This window comes from Callithrix jacchus, chromosome 1, assembly GCF_049354715.1.
Source record: "Callithrix jacchus isolate 240 chromosome 1, calJac240_pri, whole genome shotgun sequence".
NCBI classification, from domain to species: Eukaryota; Metazoa; Chordata; class Mammalia; order Primates; family Cebidae; genus Callithrix; species Callithrix jacchus.
This window is the reverse complement of record NC_133502.1, coordinates 40,450,016-40,471,885: the sequence shown is the minus strand read 5'-3', so window position 1 is coordinate 40,471,885 and position 21,870 is coordinate 40,450,016. Positions and strand designations below refer to the sequence as shown.

Genomic DNA, 21,870 nt, shown 5'->3' with positions numbered 1-21,870 from the left:
AAAAGCCCAAAAATTCAATTAAAAATGGGCAAAAGGTCTGAATAGACATTTCTCAAAAGAAGACATACAAATAGCAAACATTTATATGAAAAGAAGCTCAACATCATGGATCGTCAGAGAAATGCAAATCAAAACTATAACAAGCTGTCATCTCAACCTAGTTAAAATGGCTTATATTCAAAAGTCAAGCAATAACAAAGGCTGATGAGGATGTGGAGTAAATAGAACCCTTACACTGTTGGTGGGAATATAAATTAGTAAAATCATTATGGAGAACAGTTTGGAGGTTCCGCAAAAAATAAAACAACAGAACTACCATACTACCTAGAAATTCCACTCCCAAGTATATACCTATAAGAAAGAAAATCAGTATATGGAAGTGATACTTACACTCCCATGTTTATTGCAGCACTATTCACAATAGCCAAGATTTGGAAGCAACCTAAGTATCCATCAACAGATGAATAAAGAAAATTTGGTAGATGTACACAATGGAGTACTATTCAGTCATAAAAGGAACGAGATCCTGTCATTTGCAAAAACATGAATGGAAACGTCATTAATTTCAGAGAAATAAGCCAGGCACAGAAAGACGAACATCACGTGTTCTTGATTATCTGTGGGACCTAAAAATTAAAACAACTGAACTCATTGACATAGAAAGTAGAAGGATAGTAACCAGAGGCCGAGAAGGGTAGTTGGGTGGTGGGGATTGCAGAGGAAAGAGGAATTGTTAATGGGAACAAAAAAAATAAATAAAATATATAAGACCTAGCATTTGCTAGCACAATGGGAGTGAATATAGTCAAAAATTACTTAATTGTGGCCCACGCCTGTAATCCCAGCACTTTGGGAGGCTGAGGCGGGTGGATCACGAAGTCTAGAGATCGAGACCATCTTGGCCAACATGGTGAAACCCTATCTCTAATAAAAAAAAAAAATACAAAAACTAGCTGGGCATGGTGGCGTATGCCTGTAGTCACAGCTCGGGAGGCTGAGGCAGGAGAATTGCTTGAATCTGGAAGGTGGAGGTTGCAGTGAGCTGAGATCGTGCCATTGCACTCTAGCCTGGTGCCTGGCAACAGAGTGGGGCTCTGTCTCAAAAAAAAAAATGTTTATTTTAAAATAACTTTAAGGAGTATAATTGGATTGTTTAAAACACAAAAGCAAGATGCTTGAGTTGATGGATACTCTATTTACCCTGATATGATTATTACATATTCCATGCCCGTATGAAAATATTTCATGTAACCTATAAATATATACACCTACTATGTACACACAAAAATTAAAAACATAGATACAATTATGTGTTTAGGTGACATTTTAAATACTTTTTAAATTTTGATGGAGGAGATCATTATAATTAATTATAATAAATATTTTTATTAAATAAGAAAAGCTGTATAGCAAAAAATATACAGCTGTATAAGAAAAGTTGTATATTTGGAATTGTTCATGATATGCACAGAATTCAAAATTGCATCCAATATGTTTTGGTATTCTGCCAACTAAAAAAGAAGTTGTAGTTACCCAAATTTACGAGTATTTTTGCATATACATAGAATTATTGAGCAACACAATTTTTGTTACTAGACTTATCTTGAATATAAATATTTCATTAAGGTATTAGGTACTTTATTTTCCACCAATGTCAATTAAACTTTAGTATATTTGAGATTCTAGAGAATCACTTTTTAAATTGTTTTAAAACGGTATTGAACATTTTGCAAATGAGTCCTCTAAATTTCAGCAGCATTTTGTTCAAAATCATTTGAAATTTTCAATCAAAGTGCTCCATGAATGAAGCGCCAAAATACTTTCGCTTTCAAAGCTTTCATTGGATTGCTATGATTGAGAACAAATCTTGGGAACAGAAAGATATTAAATTGTTTTGCTTAATAACAAGGGAACAATTGAACAAACTGAATAATAAGAGCTCAAATGGTATATAATATTAAATTTTGAAAATCTGTAATTGTGCTTCAGATGATGCTTTCCAGACAATCTGTGATAAAGAACCAGTTTTGTTTGTTTAAATTTCAATCCTTCACAAAATGATACTTTTGGAAAGTACAATAAAAGATAAATTAAGTAGACAAAAACAACATACAAATGTCAAGCCTAGTTTTTAGATCATTAGTTTAAGTGCATACAACAGTGACTTCTACTATATACAACTAGAACAATCATATAAAAAAATAAAAGAATTTCAAAAATTCTGTACGTTGCTCACTGAAGTATGCATACAGGCAAGTAATACATGGTAATAGTATAAGATTCGTGAAGTTTTGTCTTTCTACAATCATAATGAAAGAAAAAATCATGATTGAAATATAGTTCCCCATATGAAACAACTTATGGACACTTTTAATGAACAACAGATTTATGAATATTTATGTTTAATATAACAATTGAGCTTGGTTCTTACTGATTTATCTAATCTAAATTCAATTGACAGTAATGCTACTGAAAAGAGATTATACTGATCTGTTTATTTTTTTTAATAAGCATAAGAACACAGCAAGAAAAAAAACTGTGTAACAAATATGTTGATGGGAATGGAGGAAGAGATTTTCTTTTTCTTTTTCGAGACAGAGTCTTGGTCTGTCACCCAGGCTGGAGTGAAGTGGCACAACCTCCGCTCCCTGCAACATTTGCCTTCCAGGCTCCAGTGATTCTCTTGCCTCACCCTTCCAAGTAGCTGGGATTACAGTCTTGCACCACCATTCCCAGCTAATTTTTGTATTTTTAGGAGAAACAGGGTTTTGCCATGTTGGTCAGGCTGGTCTCAGTATCCTGACCTCAAGTGATCTACCCATCTTAGCCTCCCAATGTGCTGGGACTACAGGCATGAACCACTGAACTTGGCTAGTTTTTCAAACATTTTTTTCAATGAGCTCAAATTATTAATTTTTAACTTTTATCTAAAATCAAACAAGTGTTAACTGCAGTTTCAAAATGTATAATTAGTGCTTTATAGGTAACCTGTTCTGATAATTTATTCTATAAGCTGATAGTCAAATTTGTTCTTTAATTTTATGAAAGGAATGAATTACCTATGTTGGATCTTTTTGTGATGGAAAATAAAATTTAAAGTATTTTGTCATATTCATGAGAGATTTGGTGGTACAATTTTGTGGACATACAGTATCTAGATTATCACCTATTTTATTGATTTATTATCTAATTATGAGTCATGCTGTAATAAGCTAAAGAAACTTTTTCTTTCAAGCTTCTATGTTAATTTTTGCTCTTCAGTCTTATCCCCCACTGAAAAACCTGTTACATTCCTTCATTGTATGCATGTGTAATGGTTGATATTGAGTGTCAATTTGATTGGATTGAAGGACACAAGGTATTGTTCCTGGGTGTGTCTGTGAGGGTGTTGTCAAAGGAAATCAACATCTGAGTCAGTGAACTGCGAAAGGCAGACCCACCCTCATCTGGGTGGGCATCATCTAATCTGCCAGTGCAGCCAGAATAAAAGCAGGCAGAAGAATTTAGAAAGACTAGACTGGTTTAGTCCTCTGGCCTCTATCTTTCTCCTATGCTGGATGCTTCCTGCCCTTGAATATTGGACTCCAAGTTTTTCAACTGTGGAATAGACTTGGACTGGCTTCCTTGCTCCTTGCTCCTCAGCTTGCCTATAGCCTATTGTAGAGCCTCATCTTGTGATCATGTGGGTCAATACTCCTTAATGAACTCCCCTTTATATATACTCCTATCTTCTTAGTTCTGTCCCTTTAGAGAACCTTGATTAATATATCATTTAATAAGATCATTAAAAATTCCCAAAATGTTGGGCAAATAAGCAAGCCCAGTGTCCAATATATATCTTTAGAAACCCAGAATTATTTTTTGTATCTTGGGGAAATACATTCTTGACAGAATTTTAACCCTGGACAACAATCATATCTCAGCATACAGTAACAATTATACATGACCAGTCTTCATAGAATCACATAATAGAGAATCTATTTTATTTTAACATCAGAGTAAAACTAGTATGAAATCTATTTGTTTTCTTTTCTCTGAAATCACTTCCAACACTACCATCACCCATTTGGTTTAACACTTCTGCCATATTCAAAAAAGGCAGGTCTTTTCAACTGTAAGAACAAAACTTATATATTATCAGTAAATTAGGGTCAAGTGTCATTTGTCCTGAAGTCCATTAGACAGCTGAGGACTAAAAGAAACCTAAATGAATCAAACTCCAGAATGCAACAAGCCCTCAAAAGAGAAGAAAAAGCTGAGCATGGTTGCTCATGCTTGTAATCCCAGCACTTTGGGAGGCCAAGATAGGTGGATCACCTGAGGTCAGGAGTTCAAGACCAGCCTGGCCAACATGGCAAAACCCTGTCTCCTAAAGTTACAAAAATTAGCCGGGCATGGTGGCATGCACCTGTAATCTCAGCTGAGGCAGAAGATTCGCTTGAACTAGGGAGGCAAAGGTTGCAGTGAGCTGAGATTGCACCACTGCACTCCAGCCTGGGCAATAGAGCAAGATTCCATCTCAAAACAAACAAACAAACAAAAAAACAGGAAAGATCTACAGCTTCTGTATGCCACCTGATATGGAGAGTGAGGGGAGCAATGGGCCACCGAAAAAGCTAATGAGTCTAACTTTCAGCAAGTTTTCTAGGGCTGTGTGTGAAGGAAGCTGGGCAGCCCAAGATACAAAGGAAGACGGCACCACCTTCTAGCCCTTTCCCTCACATCTTAGGGAGACCTCACATTGTGGCAGGGAAAGAAAGTCAGGAGAAATTACGCCCCTAGGCTTACCTCTAAGCATTCAACTCATTAAGACTGAGGGAGGAACAGAAGAGTGGAGAGGGATCTCTCAGGTAATTCTTCACGGAGTATCTACTGGCTGCATCCACCCTCCAGAGGCCAAGAGTGGTGCAGCAGGAATGAAAAAGGTCACTCAAGGCACAGAAAGCAGAGGGCAAAATGGGAAAACAAAGAGAACTCCCTAACCACCCAAATCCCTGGCAACCAAAATATAAAGTGGGGAGAGGTTGCTCAGAGGTCGGCAGGCAAGCGGCCCATCTGTGAAACGCAACAGACATCCTGAGATTCGCTAGTGCCAGGAACCCAGGCCCTGCTGAAGGGAAAGGCTCGAAGTTATTTTAGATCCTGCAGTGCATTGCTATCATGGTTGTATTGACTCAACAACCATTTAGATTTACCTACACGTTTACCCTTCTGTTGCCTTACATTTCTCTTTACATTTTCGAGCTTCCTTTTGGAATCATTTTTCTTTACTTGAAAAATGGTCTTCAGTACTACTCTTAGAATAAATCAGCTATTAGCAAAATGTCTTCATTGCGTCTCCATTTTTGGAGAATATTTTTGCTGGGTAAAGAGATATATTATGTAAATGAAACTAAGAGTTTAAATAAAAGTCATATTCCTCGACATTCCAGAGGATTTCCCTTTTCATAATTAGGTCCTAGCTAATTTGGATACTGTCTTACAGAGAAGCATACAGCAGACAACTTGAAGATCTTTGCAAGATACCAGGCTTCAGGTGGTCCAAAAATTTTACTAACATTGGTAGGATCTGGAGTACTGTGGGACTGTGTTATAAGGAATTCCGGGGTCCTGCTGCTGGGGAGGGGGCGTGGTTTTCGCTAGGGCTCCTTGTTCAGTTTCCCGCCCTCAGGCCAGGTAGCCAGGTAGAGCTTTCTGTTTCCCATCCCCTCCTCCCCCAGGGCTCTTTGTCTTTGAATTTCCCGTGCTTGCTCTTGGAGGAGGGGGCTCTGTGACTCAAGGTTATAAAACAAATAGCGAATCGGGTAACGGAGTCAAAGATCAATCATCCCAGAAAAAGTTTGAAACAATTCCTCTCGTTGGACAAGAACATGAATAGAGAAGGAATAAATCAAGTCTAAAAACTCCAGCCGACCGTAACTAGACGGTGTGCACTTTTCGAATCTCCTCACACGAAAGTGTGGGAGCTGTCCTTTTACTCTGCCTAATAAACTGCACTTTGCCTACTCTTTGGGTCCACAGGTTTTATTTCAGCTATAAACTCACAGCGCCTCCGGAACTCCTTTCTCCATTCTTCAGGGGTTAGGAAGGCAAAGAACCTTAAGTGCAGGGCTATGGTTCCTGCTTCCGTGGTGGTCTAGGGGTTAGGATTCCTGGTTTTCACCCAGGTGGCCCGGATTTGACTCCCCGTGTGGGAACCGATGAATCTGGCTGCAGTTTTACTCCTCCCGTTACAGTACTGAGCCCATCAACGTTCAGACTATACTAACCAACCCTTTACCCAAACTCGTAAATACTCTTTCTAACCACAACCAAAGGAGGGACTGAGGCCCACAGTATAAGCATCAATAGAAATAGGATTTATTGTGTCTTGCACTATCCCATGCAATACTCTTAACCTCCCTGGAACGGGAGTTCAAAATCGTAGGGTAATTACTAGAATTACTACCTTGCTCACTTTCCAGGATTGCCTGATCCTCTGGATAACATTCTATCTACTAGTCATGACCCTAAACTAGTCAGAGAGTTATCTTCTTTGCAATGGCCCACTCTGGTGCCTAAAATATCCCCAAATTGTTAACCCTAACTTCTAATCATAAAAAAAAAAAATAGACTGATCTGGAAGAAGCAAGTGCTTCTGTAAAAATCATTACAGTACTGTCCATAGAGGTCAGGCATGTAACGGGGTAAGAAATAAATACTGGAGCTATTATTTTCTGTACAGTTCACTTTTACCCTCCAGAAACTCTTCAACTGCTTTATAGGAGTTGTTCAGCTCCAGAGAATCTGCCCTTCCCAAAAGAGATAAGTGGCACACCTGCCACGTTAAATGACTCCTACACTACCACATAGTCTGTGCTCTCTTAAGCACTGTTTTGTTTATGGAACCCATCCTTTGCCTATTTCTCACACATAAACCAGGTGCATCTATTAGGTAATTACTGCTTTTCTTTACATCCCATGGCAGACAGGTCTCCTTAGAGCATGTGCCCAGTAACTTAAACTATGAAGCCACATGGGCTACTCTGAAGGATAACACAGAAGAATCACTAATTTACTTCTGTATATGCACTATCTATGCAATAATTCCTATAATGTGGTCTATACAATTGCAAAAGGTAGTGAGAAATTTATACAATTGGAAAGGGTGGTAGGAAATTAAATCTTACCTGATGTTATGAATGATACTCTCACAGCTCTGAAAGCTCATGGGACCAATTTAACTCTTCAGTTCAAGAAGTAATTATCAAAATCATATTTTTAGATTTTCTCTCAGTTTATCAATGTGGTATCTGTGTCATTGCTAACACTTCCGATGTACTTGGAGAAACACTACTGGCCAAATAGAACAATTCACCTCTAAGATACTTACCGGGCTCTTCCAAGTAGACCCCAATAGACTGTGATGTGTTTTCTTGTTCTGGATTCTAATCATTCTGCTCTCAGTTTTTGTGAACTTTGCAATTGACAAGTGTGGACTCTCTGGAGTCATCAATGTTTCTGCATAGTCACTATCTTATCACACAATCCAACTCCTCATTTGATGAAAGGGGAAACAAAGAAGAGACCCTAGTCTGACTCTAAACTGTTGTTTGTTGTTTCTGACACAACGTATTATCTAGAGATTCTACCGGTATTGTAGACCTGGAATTAAGAGTCTTTCCAGAGCTTGGCCACAAAAAGAGGTTCAGGAGGAAGCATAGGAACAATCACCCCCACAAGGTATGTAAGAATGAGAACAATCACTTTGCAATTATAACTGCAGAATTCCATATGGTTTGCATAATACATCGTAGCTCACAATATTACCTAGTTTGCATTGACCCTTGCCTTAAAAAAAAATTAATCCATCCAAATGTTCACTCTCCTTCTGATATCATATCCTAAGAACTTCTTAGACCAATCCACAAACAATAAAAACTTATTCTTTCTTGGTTAATTAATTTGCAAATAATTTTTCAGGACTTCTTTTGAATTGTTCTTCCTTGCTGTAGTATGCCAATAACATTCTGGTTATATCATAGCAGGTTTCTTTACTTAAGAGGCTTTCTGCATATAGACTAGAATACAGACCTATAGAAACATCACATAAATACAATAATTTCCCTAATTAGGTTCTAGGTTAACACAAATATGACTGCATAAGAACAAAACAAATAAGCAGACCCTGAGAAGATAAAGCAGCAAATTGATCATCTCATCCTGAAGCATCAAAATGCTATATTGCTTATTAGCTCCATAACACTCTTCCTCTAAAGAACTCAAGAAGTTTGGGCATACCTTGAAAAAGGCATTTAAAGCCATTCTTACACTTAATAGTAATACCGAGTCATCGTCAGTATGAAAATTTTAAAGAAATTTTAAACAAAATAATGAACCTTGCTATAGACTAACACCAGAAAAACAACGTTGGATTGAGGACAGCTCTAGCTTTGGTCATCTGTAACAATGCCACACAAGGCAAATTGCTTAAAGTTTCAGACCCCAATTTTCTCCTATAAGATGGAATTATAATATCTGCCATACTTCACTGAAACAGTAAAGTTAAATAATAAATATAAAAATAATTGTAAAACTGGAAAATATAACACAGAGTCAAGCAATTGTGCCTGTATATATATATTTTAGGTTTTATATAGATTTTTATTCATGGATTTATATTCTTCCCACACCTACCCACTCTGCTAACCCCATGCCCACCCATCCCAATTTTTCATACCCCAAAATCAAAGTATTATGTTTTCTAGGAAGTTGAATCTGTACATTGTGAATTGAAAATCTCATTCAATGTATTTACTTGAATTTGAACCAATCGCAGGAAGTAGGGTGGAGGAATTGGGGTACAGCATAGCAAATCAGTTTCAATGAATCCCAACACAGAGAAATCAACTTCTTCAAATGCTTTAGGTAGCTGTATTAATCCAAAACAATTCATTTAAAATGTAATTTTGCATGTGATTAATCTATCATCTGGTCTGGTTGCCTCTGGTACATTTTTATAATTATAAATTGAATGGAGAATAAAGATAATTCAAATAATCTTATTGGCCAAAGCACAAGGCATTAATTCAGTTTATAATAGCAATAATGACCTCAGCCCAGGACATTTCCAGGCAATTAATGACTGGCTGGAGTTAATGGCCCAAGGTTCAGCCAAGGACCATCAACTCCTCCTAGCTGGTCATCAATCCTCAGAAAATGCCCAATGTTCAGATCCATTCAGAGTCTGACTCCATCTCAACTTTATATTTTCAAATAAGCTTGTTGCTTTACTCTTTTTCCTCAAAGTCTATATTACTTGTAAACTGGGCAAAAGTGATTGACATGGTTTTTGAATAATAAAGTAATTCACAGAACATAAGAACAACTAAATGACACATAGACATTATAAGTTAAATTGTATTGTAACATTGAAACATAGTACAGATCTAAAGCACAGAGTATTGATTTTCTAACTCTACAATTTTCTCAAAATCAGCCCTGCTAAGGAAAACCTGGGTGTGTGCCCCGATTTTTATGTCCTTAGTCTGTTTCTCCCAGAGGAAAACAAAATCAGATTTAACCTGTAATGTACACATTTCTGCTTTCTACCTAACAAGCTATCCTGTTTGAACTTAAATTCTTTTCCAGAAGGAGTAGGAGACATGGCAGAGAGAAGCAGGACTTAATATGCAAGCCCAAGAGATACCACATGATAATATCATCAGTCATTTCAAGCTTCTCTAGAGTATTTTACCTATTTTTCCCCCAGTCTCACAGGAGGCATATGAAACAGATGAGCTGGATTACCAGCATGGTACACACTAGCTCTTTGTGAGCTGTTCAAGCAGAGAGAGGGATTTGGACAACCAACCCCCATCTCTATGGGAGGCCACCAGGATGCTGCTGTCACCTCTCACCAGGAACCAGAGACTACAGAAAAAGCAATGCAATGACTCATTGTGTTTGCCTCCCATCAGCTCTCCCTCCCTTTTTTCTTTCTGATTCCTTTGTTGTTTTAATCCATCATGAGAAAGCCAGAAGTCATGAAATGACAGTATGTAAAGTGGCCTCTACAATCAGTGTCACTGGCCTGGAAGACATGGATTTAGAACACCTGTGGCTGCTAATAAATGAGAAAATGCCTTCATTCAGAGATCACACTTGTCCAAAGCCTATTCTATAATTGTCTATTTTTAAAAGGCAACCCTTTTAGAAATATGTATACAACATTCAAGTGGGCAATTCATTATCATTATTACTTACCTTAACAACTAATGTCCAAAACAGGCCTCTTGCAGTCTGTGCAGTCATTGCCTGTAAAAGGAAACAGAATGTCCCTCAGTAGCTGAACTAATGTCTCCCAGAGGGGATTTCTCAACAGAAAATCGGAGATGTGCTGCCAGAGAATAAAGTCTGGTCATGAAAAATGATTGATGATGAGAATAGTCAAAATAATGTTAATAAATGACAAATGACAATTCACTCTTATAAAGTAAAGAGAAACATTGCATTCCCATCTTTTCTTACTGGGAAGATGCGTATCTGTCATTAAAACCATTATTCCTGCTGTCAAAATGCAGACATGAAATAATTCAAAAACTGTCACAAAGAACATTTACATATTGACGGTTTGATGTATGATAAGTCAGAAAGAAATAAATGAAAGTCCAGAAAATAGGATTCTCCCTATATGGTAGTCTACCTTCACCCAGAGGCCACATGCAGGTGTGAGACAATAGAGATACTGAGGATTGTTAAGCAGGAGCAGGGAAATATTAAAAGATGACCTGTCAAATTTTGCTAGGGCAGATTTGATATGCTGGAATAGTACACATTTTGATTTGCTCAACATCATGCAAATCAATACTACATTTGGAGGAAAATTAATAAGATCTATAGAATAGAAATAACATTCGAATTTAAGAAAAAAGTAATAATTTTGTTTTACTGATTTATAGAAAGTAGCTAATGATCAGTGTCAATTGTCCCAATTTCATTTCTTGAAGCAGATGGCTTGAAATGATATCTAATCTATAGATGAAGATGTAACTAGACAATTGGTTTAGGACCAGATTTTCTATGCTAGAGTTCAGAAGGTTCAGGAATCTTCAACCCTGTTTTTTAGAGCTAGGAAATGAACTCATACCTGTCTTAACACAAATCCTACATGCTTTCTGTCTCACTGTGACTCACATGCTAAAATCTCTTCCTATAACTCCATACAATATGCTATTTCACCTAGAGGGATTTTATAAACCATTCAGATGCAAACAGGGGAAATTCACCATTACTACACTATCATTGATTGCATGTGTATGTACCCTCTCCCCCACTGAATTCTTATGTTGAAACCCTAACCCCCAACAGAATGGTATTAGGAGGTGAGCCCTTGGAGAGGTAATCAGGTCATGAGGGTGGAACCCCTATGATGGGATTAGCGTTCTTATAAAAAGAGAAATAGAGTTAGCTCAATCAATTTCTACTATGTGAAGCTACAGTACAAAAACGGGCAGTCTACATCCTGGAAGAGGGCCCTCACCAGAACTGAGCATGCTGGTACCCTGATCTTGGACTTCCAGCCACCAGGCCTCTGAGAAATATATTTCTGCTGTTTGTAAGTGACCCAGTTTTTGTTAAGTTGTTACAGCATCCCAAACTAAGATACTAATTATCCATTTAACTTGTTTATAAAATAAGACATGGTACATGCCCTCAAAATGCTCTGATTTGGGCCTAACTAGAGGTTAGAATTTGGGAAATCATACTAAGGAAGGCTGGAGCTTCACTCGGTGTGAAAAAGAGGTGACATCAATACCTGTAATGTAAAGCATGTCTTAAAACAGCCCCCAAAGAACGCTTAAATGTTAATAATGAAGATCAAGAGCTCCAAATGGCATAAAGTTGTATAACTGTTATTCAAACTATGCATGTAAGAAAAAACATGTATTTAAACATTATTCCCAATTGAGTCCAGGGGAAGAAGAATACACTAAAGGTACATATATACCTTTCTGGTTACCAAATTGATGGTCTCTCCTCTTACCTTCTTGGATTAAAGGCTGTCTAAGATGAATTTAGCTTGTGAACTCCTACATTTAATTTCCATTTAGATTACACAGTAAACATTAATTACAGGTATACCTCCATTTTTTATACTTCTCTTTGTTGTGCTTCACAGACATGGTGGCAACCCTACATTGAGCAAGTCTATCAGGCCCGTGTTTTCAACATCATGTATACACTTCATATCTCTGTGTCAAATTTTGGTAATCGTTGTAATACTTTAAACTTTTAAAATTAATATTATACCTATTATGGTGACCTGTGGTCAGTGATCTTTGATGTTACTATTATAATTGTTTTGGGATACCATGAACCCCACCCATATAAGATGGCAAAAACAATAGGTAAATATTGTGTGTTTTTGACAGTTCCACTAACTGGTTGTTACCATCTCTCTTCTTCTCCTTGCACCTTCCTATTCCCTGAGACACAATATTGAAATGAGATAAATTAAAAACTCTACAACAGCCTATAAGTATTCAAGTAAAAGGAAGAGTCACTCATCTCTAACTTTAAATCAACTTAGAAACAATTAAACTTAAAGAGGAAGGCATGTTGAAAGCCAAGATAGGCCAAAAGCTAGATTTTTTCCACCAAACAGTTTGCCAAGTTGTGAATGTAAAGAAAAGTTCTTGAAGGGAATTAAATGTGCTACTCCAGTGAACATACAAACAATAAGAAAGCAAGAGAGGTTTGAGCTCTGGATTGCAGTTCCCAGCGAAAATGCAAAGGCCACTGCCGGTGATCCCCAGGCAAGCAGGGTCCGGAGTGGGTCTCCAGCAGTCCTACAGCAGGGGGGCCTGACTGTTAGAAGAAACACTAAGAAACAGAAAGAAATAACTTCATCAGCAACAAAAAGGACATCCACTCAGAGACCCAATCTGAAAGTCACCACCAACAAAGACCACAGGAAGATAAATCCGAAAAGATGGGAAGAAACCAGCACACAAAGGATGAAAATACCCAAAACCAGAACACCTCTCCTCCTCCAAGGGATCACAAGTCCTCACCAGCAAAGGAACAAGGCTGGATGGAGAATGAGTCTGATGAACTGAAAGAAACAGGCTTCAGAAGGTAGGTAATAACAAACCTCTCTGAGCTAAAAGATAATGTTCTAACCCAATGCAAAGAAACTAGGAACCTTGAAAAAAGGTTTGATGAAATGCTAATGAGAATAAACAGCTTAGAGAAGAATATAAATGAATTGATGGAGCTGAAAAACACACCACAAGAACTTTGCGAAGCATACACAAGATTCAATAGCTGAATTGACCAAGCAGAAGAAAGGATATCCAAGATTGAAGATCAACTCAATGAAATAAAACGAGAAGGCAAGATTAGAGAAAAAAAGAGTAACAAGAAATGAACAAAACCTACAAGAAATATGAGATTATGTGAAAAGACCTAATCTACCTTTGATAGGTGTACCTGAATGTGACAGAGAGAATGAATCCAAGCTGGAATACACTCTTCAGGATATTATCCAGGAGAACTTCCCCAACCTAGCAAGGCAGGCCAATATTCAAGTCCAGGTAATACAGAGAACACCACAAAGATATTCCTCAAGAAGAGCTACCCCAAGGCATATAATCGTCAGATTCACAAGGGTTGCAATGAAGGAAAAAATGCTAAGGGCAGCCAGAGAGAAAGATCAGGTTACCCACAAAGGGAAGCCCATTAGACTCACAGCAGATCTCTCTGCAGAAACCCTACAAGCCAGAAGAGAGTGGGGTCCAATATTCAACATCCTTAAAGAAAAGAACTTTCAACCTAGAATTTCATATCCAGCCAAACTAAGCTTCATAAGCAAAGGAGAAATAAAATCCTTTATGAACAAGCAATTGCTCAGAGATTTCATCACCACCAGGTCTGCTTTACAAGAGCTCTTGAAAGAAACACTAAACATAGAAAGGAACAACAAATACCAGCCACTCCAAAAACGTACCAAATGGTAAAAAGCATCAACGCAATGAAGAAACTGTTTCAACTAATAGGCAAAACAATCAGCTAGCATCAAAATGGCAGGATCAAATTCACACACAACAATATTAACCTTAAATGTAAATGGGCTAAATGCCTCAATCAAAAGACACAGACAAATTGTAAATTGGATAAAAAGTCAAAACTCATTGGTGTGCTGTATCCAGGAAACCCATCTCACATGCAAGGATACACATCCCAAGGCTCAAAAAAGGGGATGGAGGAAGATTTACCAAGCAAATGGAGAACAACAACAACAAAAAAAGGAGTTGCAATCCTAGTCTCTGTTAAAATAGACATTAAACCAACAAAGATCAAAAGAGACAAAAAGGGCATTACATAATGGTAAGAGGACCAGTGCAACAAGAAGAGCTAATGATCTTAAATATAAATGCACCCAATACAGGAGCACCTAGATACATAAAGCAATATCTTAATGATCTACAAAGAGACTTAGACTCCCACACAGTAATAGAGGGAGACTTTAACACTACACTGTCAATATTAGACAGATCAATGAGACAGAAAATTAGCAAAGATATCCAGGACTTAAACTCAGACCTGGACCAAGCAAACCTAATAGACATTTACAGAACTCTCCACCCCAAATCCACAGAATACACATTCTTCTTGACTCCACATCACACCTATTCTAAAGCCAACCACATAATTGGAAATAAATCACTCCTCAGCAAATGCAAAAGAACGGAAATCATAACAAACAGCCTCTCAGACCACAGTGCAATCAAATTAGAACTCAGAATCCAGAAACCAACTCAGAACTGCACAGCTTCATGGAAACTGAACAACTGGCTCTTGAATGTTGACTGGATAAACAATGAAATGAAGGCAGAAATAAAGATTTTCTTCAAAACCAGCAAGAATGAAGACACAACGTACCAGAATTTCTGGGACACATTGAAAGCAGTGTCTAGAGGAAAATTTATAGTAATAAATGCCCACATGAGAAGCAAGGAAAGAGATAAAATTGACACTCTATCATCAAAATTGAAAGAGCTAGAGGAGCAAGATCAGAAACACTCAAAACCTAGCAGAAGACAAGAAATAACTAAGATGAGACCAGAACTGAAGGAGATAGAGATACAAAAAACCCTTCAAAAAGTCAATAAATTCAGGAGCTGGTTTTTTGAAAAGATCAACAAAATAGACCACTGGCTAGATTAACAAAAAAGAAAAGAGAATAATCAAATAGATGCAATAAAAACAATAAAGGGAATATCACCACAGATTCCACAGAAATACAAACTACCATCAGAGATTACTACAAACAACTCTATGCACATAAACCAGTAAACCTGGAAAAAAATGGATAAATTCCTGGACACTTACACCCTCCCAAGCATAAACCAGGAAGAAGTTGAAACCCTGAATAGACCAATAACAAGGGCTGAAGACCAACTTAATAAAATAAAACGAGAGGTCAAAGACCAACTTAATGAAATCAGAGGTCGAAGACCAACTTAATGAAATAAAACAAGAAGACAAGAATAGAGAAAAAAGGATAAAAAGGAATGAGAAAAGTCTCCAAGAAATATAGAACTATGTGAAAAGACCTAATTTACGTTTGATAGGTGTACTTCAATACAACGAAGAGAATGAATCCAAGCTGGAAAATACTCTTCAGGACATTATTCAGGAAAACTTTCCCAACCTAGCAAAGCAGGACAATATTCAACCCCAGGTAATACAGAGAACACCACAAAGATATTCCTCAAGAAGAGAAACCCCAAGGCACATAATCGTCAGATTCAACAGGGTTGAAATGAAGGAGAAAATACTAAGGGCAGGCAGAGAGAAAGGTCAGGTTACCCACAAAGGGAAGCCTATCAGACTTACAGCAGATCTCTCAGCAGAAACCCTACAAGCCAGAAGAGAGTGGGGGCCAATATTTAACATCCTTAAAGAAAAGAACTTTCAGCCCAGAATTTCATATTCAGCCAAACTAAGCTTCACAACTGAAGGAAAAATAAAATCTTTTATGAACAAGCAAGTACTCAGAGATTTTATTACCACCAGCCCTGCTTTACAAGAGCTTCTGAAAGAACCATTACATATAGAAATGAACAACCAGTATTAGCCTTTCTAAAAATATACCAAAAAGTAAAGGGCATCAACATAATGAAGAATTTACATCAAGAAATGGACAAAACAGCCAGTTAACATCAAATGACAGTAATCCTAAATTTAAATCGACTATATCCTCCAATCAAAAGATAGAGCCAAAACCCAATGGTATGCTACATCCAGACCCATTTCACATGCAAGGATACACAAAGACTCAAAACAAAGGGATGGAGAAATATTTACCAAGAAAATGGAGAGCAAAAATAAATAAATAAATAAAAAGCAGGAGTTGGAATTCTCTCATCTGATAAAATAGATTTTAAAGCAACAAAGATATAGTGGTAAAAGGATCAATGCAACAATAAGAGCTAACGATCCTAACACCCAGATACATAAGACCTATAAAGAGACTTAGACTCCCTAGACTCCCACACAATAATAGTGGGAGACTTCAACATCAATATTAGATAGATCAATGAGACAGAAAATTAAGCAGGATATCCAGGATTTGAACTCAGATCTGGAACAAGTAAACTTAATAAACATTTATAGAGCTCTCCACTTTAAATACACAAAATATACATTCTTGTCAGTACCACATCACACCTACTCATGGGTTTAAATGAAATATTGATCGACCATTATTAAGCACAATTATTGGCATAAAAGAGGTTTTCAATATCCATTTTTAGAATAAAGCAACATTTCTGTTCTCTCTCCCTCTTTTTCTTCTTTCTTCCTCTCCTTCACTCCTTTTTTTTCTTTCCTTCTCTCCTTTCTTTAAAAAAAAAAAAAACCTGCATTGTTCAAGGGTCAACTGTATAGAGGAAAAAAAAAAAAAAGGGCTGAAATTGAGGCAGCAATTAATAGCCTACCAATCAAAAAAGCCCAGGTCCAGATGGCTTCAGAGCCAAATTTACCAGATATACAAAGAGGAGCCAGTACCACTCCTTGTGAAACTATTCCAAACAATCCAAAAAAGAGGGAATCCTCCCCAAATCTTTTTATAAGACCAATATCATCCTGATACCAAAACCCACCAGAGACTCAACAAGAAAAGAAAACTTCAGGCCAATATCCATGATGAACCTAGATGCAAAAATCTTCAATAAAAGACTGGCAAACCGATTATAACAGCACATCAAAAAGCTTTTCCATCACAATCAAGTAGGCTTCATCCCAGGGATGCAAGTTTGGTTCACCATATGCAAGTCTATAAATGTAATTCACCACATAAACAGAATCAAAGACAAAAACCACATGATTATCTCAATAGACACAGAGAAGGCCTTCAACAAAATTCAACAGCTGTTTATGCTAAAAACTTTCAATAAACTAGGTATCGATAGAACATATCTCAAAATAATAAAAGCTATTGACAACAAACTCACAGCTAATATCATACTGAATGAGCAAAAACTGGAAGCGTTCCCTTTGAAATCTGGCACTAGACAAGGGTGTCCTCTCTCGCCATTCCTATTCAATATAGTACTGGAAGTTCTAGCCAGAGCAATTAGGCAAGACAAAGAAAAAAAGGGTACTCAATTAGGAAAGGAGGAAGTCAAACTGTCTCTATTTGCAGACGACATGATTGTATATTTAGAAGACCCTGTCATTTCTGCCCAAAATCTCCTTAAACAGATAAGCAACTTCAGCAAAGTCTCAGGATACAAAATCAATGTGCAGAAGTCTCAAGCATTCCTATATACCAATAACAGACTTAAAGAGAGCCAAATCAAGAACGAACTGCAATTCATAGTTGCTACAAAGAGAATGAAATATTTAGGAATACAACTAACAAAGGATGTAAAGGACCTCTTCAAGGAGAACTAGAAACCACTGCTCAACGAAATAAGAGAGGACACAAACAGATGGAGAAACATTCCATGCTCATGGTTAGGAAGACTCAATATCGTGAAAATGGCCATACTGCCCAAAGTAATTTATAGATTCAATGCTATCCCCATCAAGCTACCAAGGACCTTCTTCACAGAACTGGAAAAAACCACCTTAAACTTCATATGGAGCCAAAAGAGAACCTGCATAGCCAAGTCAATTCTAAGCAAAAAGGACAAAGCTGGAGGTGTCATGCTACCTGACTTCAAACTATATTACAAGGCTACAGTAATCAAAACAGCATGGTATTGGTATGAAAACAGAGATATAGACCAACGGAACACAACAGAGGCCTTGGAGGCAATGCCACACATCTACAACAGTCTGATCTTTGACAAACCTGACAAAAACAAGCAATGGGGAAAGAATTCCCTATTTAACAAATGGTGTTGGGAAAACCGTCTAGCCATGTGCAGAAAGCAGAAACTGGACCCCTTCCTGACACCTTACACTAAAATTAACCCCAGATGGATTAAAGACTTAAACAGAAGACTTAACACCATAAAAACCTTAGAAGAAAACCTAGACAAAACCATTCAGGACATAGGCATAGGCATGGACTTCATGACTAAAACACCAAAAGCATTGGCAACAAAAGCCAAAATAGACACATGGGATCTAATTAAACTCCAGAGCTTCTGCACAGGAAAAGAAACAATCATTAGAGTGAACCAGCAGTCAACAGAATGGGAAAAAATTTCGCAATCTACGCATCGGACCAAGAAATTATATCCAAAATCTTCAAAGAACTAAAACAGATTTACAAGAAAAAAACAAACAAGCAATTCAAAAGTGGGCAAAGGATATGAAGAGACACTTTTCAAAAGAAGACATCTATGAAGCCAACGAACATATGAAAAAATGTTCATCATCACTGGTCATTAGAGAAATACAAATCAAAACTACACTGAGGTACCATCTCATGCCAGTTAGAATGGCAACCATTAAAAAACCTGGAGACAACAGATGCTGGAGAGGATGTGGAGAAATAGGAACACTTTTACACTGTTGGTGGGAGTGTAAATTAGTTCAACCATTGTGGAAGACAGTGTGGCGATTCCACAAGGATCTAGAAATAGAATTTCCATTTGACCCAGCGATCCCTTTACCGGGTATATATTCCAAAGGATTATAAATCGTTCTAGTATAAGGATACATGCACACATTGCAGCACGGTTTATAATAGCAAAGACTTGGAACCAACCCACATGCCCATCGATGATAGACTGGACAGGGAAAATGTGGCACATATATACCATGGAGTACTATGCAGCCACAAAAAACAATGAGATCGTGTCCTTTGTATCATTCTCAGCAAACTGATACCAGAACGGAGAATCAAGCACCACATGTTCGCACTCATAGGCAGGTGTTGAACAATGAGAACACATGAACACAGGGAGGGGGCATCACACACTGAGGTCTGTAGAGGGAGACTAGGGGGGAGTAGGGAGTTGGGGAGGGATAACATGGGGAGAAATGCCAGATATAAGTCATAAGAATGAGGGCAGCAAACCACATTGCCATATATGTACCTATGCAATAATCCTGCATGTTCTTTACATGTACCCCAGAACCTAAAATGCAATTACATATTATATACATATATTATATATATATATAAAAGAAATATATATATATGAAAGAAAGAAAGACAGTTTTATTACTAACACGAGGAAATGTAGTGGTCTGGATAGAAGATCAAACTGGCTCCAACATCCCCTTAAGCTAAAGCCTAATCCAGAGCAAGGCCCTAACTCTCTTCTATTCTGTGAAGGATAAGAATGGTGAGGAAGATGCAGAAGAGAAAAGCTTGAAGCTGGCAGAGGTTGATCCATGAGGCTTAGGGACAGAAGCTATCTTCATCACATAAAAATACGAGATGGATCTGTCAGTTCAGCTCTGGTTGCCTTGACCCCACCTATCTCCTTGGTGGAGCCTGATTCCTATCCTACCACCTCTCTGCTCTGTGCTTGTTGCTAAACTTCTTCCCCCAAAAAATTTGGCAGGAGTGACATTGCCTAAGCCTAAACCAGCGGTGGCCATGGGACCCAGTAAGTGTCCCAGGGCTACCTTTCAAATGACAACATCTTGTTCTCTGGCTGATATAATGAGTGAACAGTTGGTCAAAGAACTGCAGTAAGAGGAGGAGCTGTCACTTTTCCTGAAGTAGCTGTTGTTAAAAGACCACTTATTACTGGAGAAAACATTGACACTTCCAATGCCCTAATGTTGGCTCAGATACTATAGATGGAATATGCGCAAAGAATATGATGATGCACAACTTAGGCATAAAGAAAAGAAAATTCAATAGATAGAAAATTTTCTATTTCCTTTGAAAATTATTGAAAAATACATCCTGATGAAGACAGCGATAGCACTGAAGACGAAGCTGACTGGCAGTATACTCCTGATGATCTTTACTGACTAGCAAAACCAGTTCCCACTCCCAAAAAGGGTTTTATTGGAAAAGGAAAAGGCATTACCAGCAAACATCATGAAGTAGTATGCGGGAGAAAGAATACAGCAAGAATGGACAACTTTGCACCTGCGTTTCAGGTAGAAGACAGAATGGATTTAAAACTGCCAAACAAAGATTTGATGCTTCAAAGCATCATGCCTACTCAGAAGAACATCAAAGTGCCTGCCTCCATGAGTAAAAGGAACAGTCTACTGCAGAAAACACAGTTGATCCTGAGACACGTTTTCTTACATACAAAAATGGTCAACTCTGGAATGTTTGAGACAATCACTGACTCACAGCACAGGAGAGAAATCTCTTGTCTTTCATGTATACAAAAAGAGCACGGAGCATAAAAAGAAATATAGCAAAGTTATCCTTACAGAATGTGCCATCATGGTATTTAAAACAATCCTTAGTGAGTTGAAGAATCATGAGAAATACGTTAAAGACGATCTTAGGTTTAAAGATCACTTCAGTGAACTAAGTCCACATAAGATTATCCACATGTAGGCAGAAAGTGACATGCAGAATCTCACAAGAATGCAGAGATTCCAGAGAACTGGAATTTCTTGCCCCACAGTGGTACCTTTGAGTGTGAAAAAATATTATTTTAGTTATGTCTTTTATTGGTAATGGTTATGTTCCAGTCCCTAAATTAAAAGAAGCAAAGCTCAGTAGTGAAGGGTTGAAAGAAAACTACTAACAAACCCTTCATTTGATGCCACAGTTATGTAATGAATGCACATTGTTTATACCAACCTCAGCAAGTAAAACATATTGTGGCATGTTAGTAAGGTCTGATTGTTTGACATCAGTCAGTCAGAAGAACCAACTTCTCTTAATGGACTAGAATTGTTTTTCCATGACTATAGAATGTCTCACAGTCTTTCTAGAAAGCAGTGGTAAGGAAAGCCATTGATGAATGAGACCTCTTCAATACTGTTTTAAACATCTCAGCAGATAATGAAGTGGATTTTTAGCTAAGATAGAAGCTTTGGAGAAAATGAATGAAGATCACATTCAGAAGAATGGAAAGAAAGACGCTCATGCCCACCAGTATTGTGTGGTGAATAACACCAATGCCCACTGCTTTCAGTGTAAACACAGAGGCAATCGCCAGCTGCCAATAGCAAATAAAGTTGGGGTTGACTTGCAGTACCAAACCATGAGAAGTACACAATGGTGTTTCTCTGCTTTTCCCCTTCCTTATAACTTATGTGCCAAATGTGTGGAATTTTTAGCTCAGCACTGAGAAAATAAAATGTTACTACCTCTAAAAAAAAAAAAAAAAAAAAAAAAAAAGCAAAGCAAAGCAGCAAGGGCTGATGTAGAAGCTATAGCAAATTTCTAGAAGATCTAACTAAGATAATTTATGAAGGTGGCTACATTAAAAAAATAGA

At 37.6% G+C, this 21,870-nt stretch overlaps 1 pseudogene; it reads left to right on the top strand.

Annotated features, from left to right (window-relative positions):
- LOC100407238 (serine/threonine-protein kinase RIO3 pseudogene) overlaps positions 1–21,271 on the top strand; it is a 66,763-nt pseudogene extending 45,492 nt beyond the window's left edge.
- Positions 21,272–21,870: the final 599 nt, after the last annotated feature.